At 41.3% G+C, this 12,734-nt stretch overlaps 2 protein-coding genes across 5 annotated transcripts in view; both read left to right on the plus strand.

The window, feature by feature from the left end:
* The window catches only part of BICD1 (BICD cargo adaptor 1), a 392,914-nt gene that overhangs the window by 338,908 nt on the left and 41,272 nt on the right, over positions 1-12,734 (plus strand). The window lies entirely within an intron of this gene.
* Positions 1-12,734, plus strand: part of FGD4 (FYVE, RhoGEF and PH domain containing 4) — a 204,917-nt gene that overhangs the window by 43,739 nt on the left and 148,444 nt on the right. The window lies entirely within an intron of this gene.

The raw sequence follows: 12,734 nt of genomic DNA on the forward strand, positions 1-12,734 counted from the left end.
ATATTAAATGGTTTGGTGCAGTCTGGCTACACAGGCATGTTGAAATGCTCACACCACTTCTATGCCACATTGATTTACAAATCTTTAAAAGTCAGTACTTTAGTTCCTAGTGAAAAAGGCAGCTATTATTTGGGGATTATTTTGAGGATGGTAGGTGGAAAGAGAAAAAGAATCAGAAATATTCAGCTTTTGAATTATTCAGTTGTGACCCAGAAGACACTAATAATCTGGGGTCAAATTGTAAATCACACAGGCATTAACTATAGTTTGCCGCATAATGGGTTATTAAAGGGAAAGGGGAATAAAAGGAGAAAGCAGAGTTCTTTGCTAAACATAGACTGCGAAGGGCCCTGCATCTATAAGGACCCAGTGGTGCGTTCACTGCAGTACCATTCAGGGACCACCTCTCTGCAGTTGTGGCCTGGTAGGGAAGGGAGTGAAAATGAGCTATCTCATGTGCAACTCCCTCTTTCACAGGGAAATGAAAAGGGTAGAATGGGGAAACTCAGATCACTCCACAGGAACCAAGGGAAGAGAAGAATCTGCTGAGCAAAGACCTTTAAAGGATGCTCTAAGCTTCCTCTCCCTATACTGAAACTTCTTGTAAACCCCGTGGAGCCGAAATGTGGACAAGGGCAGAGAGGTAGGTGTTGGGGAGCAGAATGTGAATTGATGTGTGTACAGGAGATCCAGGGAATTTGAGTGGGGATGTGGGGAGGGCAGTCAGTACGTGAGGGCATATCAAAGGGAGGAAAGAAGAATAGAAAAAAGAGGGCTGAAACTGAGGCAATGGGGAGAAGTGGAAGGAGGAAGAGGTGGGATGAGCAGAGAGACTGAAAAGATACTTCAGGGAGGAGTGAGATGATGAAACATAGAGGAAACCATTATCATTTCAGGGAAATATTTTTAATGGAAAACAGGAGGAGGAAAAGTTATACAGAAGATGGAGAGGGGGAAGGAGATGGCTTTTTTTTTTTTTTAACCAGTCAAATAACACAAGTTTTAAAAATATGGTTCAGTTGAGAGGGGAGGGCACAGTTTGTGCCCTGAAATTCACTTGGGATAGCAAAATGTCTGTCCTGCTTCCACTGAGTCAATTTGTAGAGAACTTCCAGGCCCTGACTGGCTCCCATATAGAGTTTGAGTCGAAGTTTCTAGCTACCCTCCGCATAATAAACTGAGTAGTAAAAACCCCAGTAATCTCATGAGTGTTTCCTCTCTAGCTTTCATTTAACAGCACACAGCCTGCCAGTCTCCAAATTTGGGTACAATTTTTTTTTTAAACTAGACCCTAATATGATATGTTTTTGCAGCCTATTCCTATACAGCACAACCTTCTGTGTGAGGATGAAATCAGAGTTCTTTTGAATTAAGAAGATATTGTCAAGGAGTTAGGGCTAAAAATTCGCCAGTTTTAAATTGAATCTACTTGCATGAAAAATAACACCCTTTTTTATGTGGACCCTGTGACTTAATACAGTTTTTGTGTTGTGTTTTATTAAGCATGTATATCCTGAATTATTTTTAAAGGATTTTTTTTGTTTACATATGACCCAGCTCCAGCCAAGCTGTGCTCAGTGCTGGACCTGGTCAGGATGAAAGCCACTCTTTTTCACTCCCTTGATACTGGGTTTGGTGGGGCCAATACTAGCTCCTAGCATAACTTGGAGCACTCCTCAAACGGCTTTGTGTGCTGGCACCTCAGGACTACTCTGCTGGATCGCTTCTCTCTGACTATGCCCCTTGACACGCTCCCTACCCACCCAGGAGTGTTCCTACATTTCTCCCCACCCACCCTCCATCACTGCATGCCACAAAGATTCCTTTCTGTCAGGGTAATCTCCAGCTGCTATGTTAGGGAGCACTCCATCCTGTATTAGCCCCTGATCCATTCCCCCTCCCCCGTCTGCTCCCCCATTGCCCCTCTCTTCTCACAGCAGGGAAGCGTCTGACCACAGGTGCCTTCCCTTCCTTCCCTACTGCAAAAAGGGCTGCCAGCTTTATAATCACACACAACTGAACATCCTTGCCCCACTCCTTTCCTGAGGCCATGCCCCTACTCACTCCTGCTCCCTCCCCTCTGGCTCTCCCCCACCCTCACTCACTTTCACCAGGCTGGGGCAGGGGTTTGGGATGCGGGAGGGGACAAGGGCTCTGTCGGGGGGTGAAGGCTCTGGGGTGGGGCTGGGGGATGAGAGGTTTGGGGTGCAGGAGAGGGTGCTCCAGGCCGGGGATGAAGGGTTCAGAGTGCAGGAGGGGGTTCCAGGCTGGGGCAGGGGATTGGGGTACAGGAGGGAGTGTTGGGTGTGGGCTCTGGAAGGGAGTTTTGGTGCGGGAGGGGACTCAGGGCTGGGCCAAGGGTGTGGGAGAGGGTTCAGGAGTGCAGGCTCTGGCCAGCACTTACTTCAGGCAGCTCCTGGAAGCGGCCAGCCTGTTTGGCCCCTAGGCACAGGGGCCAGGGGACTCTGTGCCAGAGGCGCTGCTTTCACAGCTGCCATTGGCCATGATCCTCAGCTGCTGGGAGACACACCCACCCAGGTGCCAGATGTACCAGCTGCTTCCGGGAGCCATGTGGAACCAGAGCAGGCAGGGAGCCTGCCTTAGCCCCACTGCACCACCGATCAGACTTTTAGCGGCCCGGTCAGCAGCCGCCAGGGTCCTTTTTTGACCAGGTGTTCCAGTAAAAAAAAAAAAAAAACTAGACACCTGGCATCCCTAACTGCAGAGAGTTGGGGGACAGCAGGGGACCAGAGCATCCAGACAGCCATGCTGCCATCATATACAGGATTTGATTGCCAGGAGGTATAATCAGTCCCTACCACCTTGCAAGATGGGTGACATTCTAGCAGGGCTGTTGCAATGTATTGGGTGGATGGGAAACATGCAGTTATGACTGACTGCCAGGCCTGATGTGCAACACTTGGCAGGCCTTGATGGTAAGTGTGAAGCCAAAGACTTTGGGCAAGTTCATGCTTTTTTGTTTAAATCTGTTCCTGAAATGAAGTAGAAACACCAGAGAGGGATTTTTGTTTAAAACCTGAGCCTCTTGCCACTTGAACCTGGATCTGCACAGAATGCATTCTCTGTATCTCTCTGTTGGAAGCTGCATGTGGCCTCAAAATGGCTGCCGCTGACGTGGTGAGGTTGACGGGCTGGAGGAGACTGCTTTGCATGTAAAGAAGCAATCAACTTGAGATACATTAAAGAGATTTTGATCTGTTACACCTGTCTTTAGTAAAGAAAAATACTTGTCAGCAAAGTATGCCCTTGGGTGTACACTGGACTGGAGGTTTCCAGTCACCCCAAGCAGCCATCAGAGGAGAGAGTTTAGTCATTAGTTTTCTTCCTTTTTCTTTGAGGTCCCATTTCACACCCAAAAAAAAAAAGTGCTTTATTGTATCTTATCTCTCTATTACTGTCACATTAAAAAGTCCATTGAAGGGATGTGCTATTAAGTTTTTTAAACTGTACTAATTTCTTTAGTGTATTCCAAATGTCTTAATAAAAGATAATTTTGGCCTAAGCTTGAAAATGCACAGCAAGCATTTACATTTACAAGAGACTTTCAAACTTGATTTTTTTTTTTTTTGGTTTCTATCAGCCTTGACACACATCCCTCTACTTCATAGCATGTGCATTTGTGCACATGTTGATGTCTTTGATATCTTCAGTAAGTACATATGTGTGTAGTAAGAAATGCCTTGTCAACACTTTTTTAAAACCAAAAACAAATAAACAAAAACCCAAGCCCTATACTTAACTTTGCGCTGTGTGGATGTCAAAAGCTTTGCTAACCACCTCCTAATGTAGTCTGACCACCTAATAATGCCGAAAATAGTAATTACAAACCTCGTTTATTTCTATTTGAGATCTTCAGAATAGCTTCTTTCAAGGCTGCCCCTAGCCTTATGCTACCTCCAAATCATAATTCTTGGAGCTAGGAGTTCAGGTAGATGAAAAAGAAAACCACTAGCAGCTCATTCATTTCAAGAAAGGTTACCTTGGTATCTTTTTTTCAGAAGAAAGCGTACACAGCCTGTCGGTTTTTGTGTCTGACCACCAATGAATAGTATCAGCCAGCCTGATCTCTACAATAGAGTTACGATGAAGTTCTTATGTTTTAATCATGTCTACTATATTTCTTAATGGCTGAGAGAGGTGCTGTAAAATAATTGTAATAACCATTAACAGTAAAGATCTAGGACCTTGTATGGGCAGAGTCAAATGGGGATTTAAGTATTTTTCTTCCACCATTGATAAAACTTGCTATGAAATCCTAATGTCTATATAACAACATTTGATGCTACTGGTCTTGAATTCCTAATGTGGCAAATGGTGTCATTTAGTAAGATATTTAATTAAAAACAAAAAGTCCTGCCCCTTGCTTGCTTGCATGCACGCACACACACGTACTAGTGGAGGAGATAGTTTCCATTCTATCAGAACTATGGAAACTTTCAGAACTACTAACCTATAGACTGTTCAGTTGCTTTTAATTAAGAGTACAACCAATTGGAATCCTGCTAAAAGTTCATAGACTGGACTAAGTATTTTGTAAACACTTTGTAAGGGTTTAAAATAAAGGACAATGTAGCCATTAGTTTCAAGGGTGTGACTAGAGGAAATGTTCCCCACTGTATGTGTGGATCTGATGTTCTTCCTTGGTTTCATTACCCTTCTCTTCACCCATAAGATGTTCAAGGCAATCTATTTGAAATTCATTATTGCAGGAATCAAGTGTCAGTCATTTGGTCTTTGATATTAACACTTTTAGGTGACTCCTTCGTTCTACACTTTCTGAATGCATATGTCAAGTACTCAGAAATAGTTACTTTTTTGTCTCTCATATCTTCTTTTTTTCTTAAAGCAGCCATATGACTCATAGGCAGAATTTCTGCAATACATTTCTAAAAGGCAATTTACATTTTTTGTGTGTGTGAAATCTAATAAACAACTATATTTTATAGGAAATAACTCGTCATGTGCTCTTGCAATTTAGTCTCAAATATAGATTTGACTTATTGTAGTCCTAAAATGGTACCAGAGCCACCACCTATTGCCAACTCTTCTTTCTTATTATTCACAGTGGGCTGTCCTGTTCTCATTTATGTCTGTGGGGAGCCTGGCTGTTTACTTCAACAGGTGTTCTATTAGGCCTTACAAGAGTTGCAGTATGTCTACACTTAAAATGCTACAGTGGGACAGCTGTATCACTGCAGCACTTGAGTGTAGACATTACCTACACCACCGGGAGGGATTCTCCTGTCAGTGTAGGGAATCCATCTCCCTGAGAGGCAGTAGGTAAGTTGACAGAAGAATTCTTCAATCAACTTAGCACTGTCTGCACCAGGGTTTAGATTGGTATACCAATGTCTGTCAGAGGGGTGGATATTTCACACCCCTGAGTGATGTAGGGAAGACAACTTAATTTTCTTGTGTAGACCAGGCATAGGCCTGTGCTAGACTCCTTTGTTAAAATTTCCCATCGTTGCCATCACCAGTGCAGCTCCAATGGTGATATCAGTGGAGAGAACTCCAGTTGATAGGTGCTGGTAGATGCTAGTTTGTGAGGGGTTAGATGATACACTAGTTTAAACATCAGCTGCCAGTGTACATTAGAACTTCCTAATATGATTATCACCAGCAAACGGTTGCTAACAACTTGAAACTTTTGAACAATTTATAGGGATATGTCTGGGGTTTGGGTGTAACTGCAGTAATGTAAAGGTTTTTTTTTCCACTAAACTTTTTTTTCTTTTAGCAGCAAAGACATTGAGTCATATCCTGCTTGCTTTACTTGCTTAAATATCTCCAGTGACTTCTGTTTGATTTCAATTGGAATCCTTCCTTGAACAAGAAGAATACGACTGTGAGGTTTTTATGTGTTGCTGCCTGATGCAAAAGCTTTTCAAAGTATGCACAATAAATAACTGTAAATAGTCTGTGACTCGTGTTTTCAGTTTGTGGTAGGACTTTCAAGATGCTGCAGGAGTGAAATTGGATGCATGAGCTGATGTTTAGAGAGTCTGTGGTATATGTATTATTGGAGCCTTCAGATTCATGTTTGTGGAACACGCTCTGCTTTTTTGTTAATCTCTGTGAAAAGTAACTATTGAACTCGAAGAGGAATATTTCAAAGGTCCAGTAGGCCAGTGCAAGTATTTTTGCGCGTTATGGAAACATCAAGCTTTTTATGTTCAGAGCAGATAATATATAAATCACTTAGAAACAATATTGGTCTTCCTACCATGCTAATTGCCTGCCTAGAGAGTAACAGTTGATTTACTACTGTTTTTGCAATAAATGAGTCTGATTTTGATAGGGAAATTTAAAAAGTGCCATCTTTATGGTCGTTTCCAACTTTGCTCAATAGGAATGGGTAGTTTGGAGATGAAGTGGTACAAACTGAAAGGTATCAGTTGATACCAAATTACATCAGTTTTATTATGGTTTTCATATATTATATATATATATAATATAAATAACACTGAGATCTAAACTTGGCAAACTTTGGGATGACTTTCAACCAGATGGTTTCAACCTTTTCCTTAATGAAGAGGGAATTCAACCCCTGTCCTTTCTTTACAAGCTCACTTCTGAAAATCCCGTGTCATTTTTTCCAGTGTAGTTTTAGAATAGCTGACCCTTTAAATTTGGCAGAGACAAGTAGCTGCAAGCTTAAAGTGGTAATTTGGCAACTGGCAGCTGCCTTCTGCATCTTCCCTCTTCCACCTGCTGCTGGTGAGTTATCCTATTATGTTTTCCTCTTCTCTTATTATTTAGGCGATGACACACATGCTCTCTTCCTCAGTCAAGAGGAAACAAACTTCCTCAATCTTTTTTTTTTTTCTTCCATCCCACAGTAGGATATAAATTTTGTAACTTTGTTGATTTTTTTTTTTGAAGGGGGCAGCATATTACTATATTCTGATATGGCTAGTGTTCTATATACCACCTAGAACCTGTGTATGTTCGTCTCTTCCTTTATACCTATATGGTTCCCATCACTGCAGCATCTGAGTAACTCGCAAGGACAGGTTCCTTAATAATTGTACACCTCTATGTGACAGGGAATCATTATCCCCATTTTACAGATTTGGAAATGGGACACACAAAACTAAATGACTAGCCCGAGACCGCATAGGAAGTCTGTGGTACAGCCAGGAGTTGAACACAGGACTCCTGATTAGCAGTCTAATGGCTTAACTGCAAGACAACCATCATTATCTTTCATGCAATTAACCAAGGTTAAATCTTCATCCTAGGAAATAACTCCTTCAATAGCTCATTTAATAGTTTGGCATTTCCATTCTATTGTGCAATATATTTGCTCTCTTGGGAAGAGTTTTCTACTCTTATACAAGGAAAAGAGGTTTCAGTCCTTAAAATTCTTGTCATCCTCCTAATTTAGAAGCATCTGCTAGTCCAGATTTTGAGAACCGTTTATTCTGCTACATTAAACAGAAGAACACGACTTTCTTTTCTTTGAAAGGGTTGTTGAATTCTGCACTCCACTAAATTTTTTAACTCCTCTTTAGTGAGGTCCATTAATGGAGTAGCAATTTTAGAGACATTGGGGATAAGCCTCCTGAAATACCAAGCTAATTCTATAAAAAAGCCTTTTCTTTGTGGTAGGGACTTGATCGTCTATGATTTCTTTTGTTTAGGTTTCATCTTTCCCTTGCCCCCAAAAGAATCGAATACGCTCTACCCAGAATAACATGTATATGGGTTAATAATTAGACCTGAGGTTAGGGATTTTTGGCGTAGGTGCCCCCGTTTTCCTAAATCTTGATCGAGATCACCATGTCAAGGCATGCAGCACGGTACCTTATGAGCTCTTGCAGCAGATAACTTTTGGAAATTTCCAAACTGCTGTCACAAATGTGGTCTTAAAGTGCAGTGGTAGATCGCAGAGGATTTGCCAGGAACCTTTTCTTAGGTCTGGGGTTGAGGTGTGTTTCACCCGTGAAACTGGTCCAGCATCTCATCTACTCTTGATGCTGGCAAATTTAGAGAGCATTAGCCACAGCAATCTAACGTCCTTCTTTTTCAGGGTTACCAGTATAGTGAGATGTGGGGAAGCGGTAGACATATGGTATGCCTTCTTTTTTAGCAAGACTTTTGACACAGTCTTACATAGAAACAGCAAAGAATCCTGTGGCACCTTATAGACTAACAGACGTTTTGCAGCATGAGCTTTCGTGGGTGAATACCATCCGAAGAAGTGGGTATTCACCCACGAAAGCTCATGCTGCAAAACGTCTGTTAGTCTATAAGGTGTCACAGGATTCTTTGCTGCTTCTACAGAACCAGACTAACACGGCTACCCCTCTGATACTTGACAGTCTTACATGACATTCTCAGAAGCAAACTAGAGAAATGTGGTCTAGATTAAAGTATGATAAGATGGGTGCACAGCTGGTTAACATACTGTACTCAGTAGTTATCAGTGGTTTGCTATTGAACTGGGAGGCCATATCTATTGGGGTCCCACAGAGTGAGTACTGGATCCAGTACTACTCAATTTTTTCATTAATGACTTGGATAACGGAGTGGAGAGTGTGCTTATAAAATTTGCAGATGACACCAAGCTGTGAGGACAGCATTAGAATTTAAAACAACATTAATACATTGGAGAATTGGTCTGAACTTAAAAAGATGAGGTTTAATAACGATAAGTGTGAAGTCCTTCATGTAGGAAGGAAACATCAATGCATAGCTACAAAATGGGGAATAACTGGCTAGGTGGTAGTACTGCTGAAAAGAATCTGGGGGTTATAGTGGATCACAAGTAGAATGAGAGTCAACAATGTGATGGATATGTGAAAAAGGCTGCTATTCTGGGGTGTATTAATGGGAATGTCGTATGTAAGACATGAGATGATTGTGCTGCTCCACTCGGCACTGATGAGGCTTAGAGTATTGTATCCAATTCTGGGTGCCATGCTTTAGAAAAGATGTGGATAAATTGGAGAGAGTCCAGAGGAGAGCAACAAAAATGATAAAAGGTTTGGAAAATGTGACCTATGAGGAAAGGGTTTAAAAAAAAAAAAAAAAAAAAAAAAACCCTGAACATATTTAGTTGTCAGAAAGGAAGACTACAGGGAGACCTAAGAACAGTCTTCATATGTTATAAAGAAGACAGTGCCTAATTGTTCTCTGTGTCTGCTGAAGGTAGGATAAAAAGTAATTGGCTTAATCTGCACCTAGGGAGATTTAGGTTAGGTATTTGGAACAAACTGTCTAACTATAAGAGTAGTTAAGCACTGGAACAGACTTCCAAGGGAGGTTGTGGAATTACTGTGTCTGGAGGTTTTTAAGAACAGGTGGGACAAATACCTGTCAGGAATGGTCTAGATTTACAGAGGGGGTTGGACTTGATGACCTCTTGGTGTCCCTTCCAGCTCTACACTTCTGTGATTTAGTTTTTTGTTAAACAAACAAATAAATCCTATACAGAATCTAATTCACTGTGTGATAATGAATCACTAATTACCGTGGAACAGCAGGGGAATATGGAGTGTCAGTAAATTATCTTGAATGTTCTATATTTCTCTACTAGAAGTCCCAAACTTTCAGCTGTATACAAAGGCCTCTGCTTCTGTGAGTTCATGACCATTGTAATTTACTGTAGCAGGCCACAAAGAATTCCTGAATTCTCCTGCACATTTTAAAAACTATTAAACTTTGATACTCTGCCTCCTTTTAAGTCACCTGTCATAGGTTTATTCCCCACTTTGAACTTTAGCGTTCACAAGATGGGGACCTGCATGGACTCCTCTAAACTAAATCCTAGTTTAGATCTGGTAAACGCTGCCACCAGCCAAGTTTTTAGTGTCTGGCACACTCCCTGTTCCCCCAACTTTCCCTGGGGAACACAGATCCAAACTCCTTGAATCTCAACACAAAGGGAAATAATCTATTCCCCTCCCACCTTCTTCCCCCCTCCCCTAGCCGTGGGAGAGATCACCACAGATTCAAACTCCTTGAATCAAAACAAAGAGGGATTCACTTTTCCCCCCTCCCCTTCCCCTGAAAATCCAAACAAGGGAAGAAATCAGTTAAGTTCTAAAAAGAAAAGATTTTATTAAAGAAAGGGAAAAAAAAAGTACACTATCTCTGTATTACCAAGATGCAAAAATACAGTGTCTAACTTATAAACCTGGAGAGGCTTCCCCCCCCCCACTCCTTTCTCAGAATAATCAAAGTAACAGCAAACAGAAATAAAGATATATTTCTTTAGCAAACACACAATTGCAAATATAGAAATCAATTATAAGACTAAACCGCCTTCTAATACTCACTATACTGAATAGAAGAAAATACTTCAGGAAACCTTGGAGAACTTGAAGAATATGTCTGGCCTCTCTTAAATCCAAAGAGAGAACGAACTCAAAACAAAGAACACAGACAAAGGCTTCCCTCCACAGAGATTTGAAATTATCTTGTCCCTTGATTGGTCCTCTGGTCAGGTGTTCATCAGGTTACTGCTTGTTAACCCTTTACAGGTAAAAGAGACCTTAACCCTTAACTAACTGTTTTATGACATCACCTTTAGAGGAAAATTTTGTAATATTCACTCTCTTGATCTACCTGCTTTCTTCCCTCTTATTCTCCTCAACAAATAAGAAAAAAAAAAAAAATGCTCTTCCCCCACTGCCAAAAAATCAGGAACTAAGGAAGTTAACACACATTTACAAATAGTCTGGTCTTGACCCTCTGAGAACAATTCTTCCTCTTTTTGCACTTTTTCCCTCAATTCTCCCAGAGACGGTCATACTATTTGTTTAACTTAGATTGTTGAATCATTAGGGCAGGGATGGCATCTTCTGATTGTACTTGTATTTGTAAAACACTTATTAGTATAGAGCAGGGATCGGCAACCTTTGGCATGCGGTCCATCAGGAAATCTGCTGGCAGGCTGGGACTGTTTGTTTACCTGCAGCAACCACAGGTTTGGCTGATGGGCGCTCCCGCTGGCCGCAGTTTACCGTTCTAGGCCAATGGGGGCTGCGGGAAGCGGCGTGGGCCAAGAGATGTGCTGACTGCCACGTCCTGCAGCCCCCATTGGCTTGGAATGGTGGACTCTGATCCACGGGAGCTCTGATCACCAAAACCTGCGGATACTGCAGGTAAACAAACGGTCCCGTCCCGCCAGCGGATTTCCCTGACAGGCTGCGTGCCAAAGGTTGCTGATCCCTGGTATAGAGCAATGCTACAGGAAAGATTTGTATTACTATAGATTCCAAACTGAGATCAAGCTCCCAGTGAGACTGTGTCCATCCTAAATTGCTTACAAGTAAAATAGGCCAGATGGATGAAGTAGTAGTATCTCCATTTTACAGATGGGGAATTGAGGCAGAGTGTGACTTTGGGCAAGTAAAGTCATGCAGGAAGTGGGCTTTGAGTTCAGTTCCCACCTCTTCAACACAAGTCCCAGTCCTGTCCCTTAACCAGAAGAACATCTTTCTTCTCTAGGAATGGTGTTCTCTCACAAGTTATTTGACTTGGGGAAACAAAGATATTTCTCTGATTCTATTTCAAGCCCGCAGTTCCCAGTCTCCACTTTGGTGTCTGTGCCTCTCAAGCTGGTGACCATAGATGTAATTTTTTTCATTCTTGGATAAAGGGTTTTTTCCTTTTTTCTGTATAATTAAGTATTCAGGTGCCAAATGAAATGCAACATAGTAAAATATTGAAATGCACGTACTGAGGCCAACATTTACAAAAGCAGGTATCTTTCAATGGAAGATGCAGGTTCTCACTTCTGAAAATTGGGCCACTGATGTGCCTAAATAGGGATTTAGATGCCTAACTTTGGCAACAGAGTATTACTGCACAGACCATTTTTATTTCTTACAGTTGTGGAAAAGGTTATGATTTAAAAAAAAACGAAAAAAAAACCCCTCGCAATCAGTCATGCTTGTTGGTGCAAAAAAAGTCCCTCCGTCTCCCACTTCAACAATTAAATCTCACTGACAAGTGGTCGACAGATTTAGGAGGCAGCAACACATAAAACAGGTGTTTGAATTCCATAGAGAATAAATTTAAAAAAAATTTGGAAACAGGCAAAACTTTCTTATTTCTGTGCCATTTGTAGTTGGTATTTTTTTGATGCAGCGTTCAAAAACTTAGCTGTAAACATAGTGGTGAGGCAATCGGAGACCTTTTAGATTGGAATAGATTTTTAGTATTTATTCTCCAGATGGAACTTACTTCAAATGAAAGAGTAAGATGGAGTTGTAAACCATAAAATATGTAAAAAGCTGCCAAAAAGGAGAGGAAAATAATGTTTGTACAATAAAATCATGAGTCAGAGTCATGAGTGTATGTAGCCGTGAGCATGGCAACAACAGGGCCAGCTGTTCCAGGACTTGCTGTAATGGAAAAAACAGATGACCAAATGACAGAATTATAATTTCTCTTGCATTGTCCATCTATACCACTCATCAAGGGACAGGATCAGAGTCTAGGCCTGGCTTTACACCCATTGCCATAGTAAGGATTGACTAGCAGGATCAGCCTTTCAGGAGCAAGCTGATACCTTTTTTGAAATTTTTATCCATTGTAACTTAGAAAACAAAGTCCAAGTAAAATTTTATGAGTAACATTTTCAAAAGCGCCTGTTATTTAGGTAGGATCCTCTGAAATTTTTGACATGTATGTGTTTAGCTAAATAGAAATTTAAATAGGGAACAGGACCTTTGGCCTGGATTGACATTGAACTTTGT

This window comes from Mauremys reevesii, linkage group 1 (genome assembly GCF_016161935.1).
Source record: "Mauremys reevesii isolate NIE-2019 linkage group 1, ASM1616193v1, whole genome shotgun sequence".
Lineage (NCBI taxonomy): Eukaryota > Metazoa > Chordata > Testudines > Geoemydidae > Mauremys > Mauremys reevesii.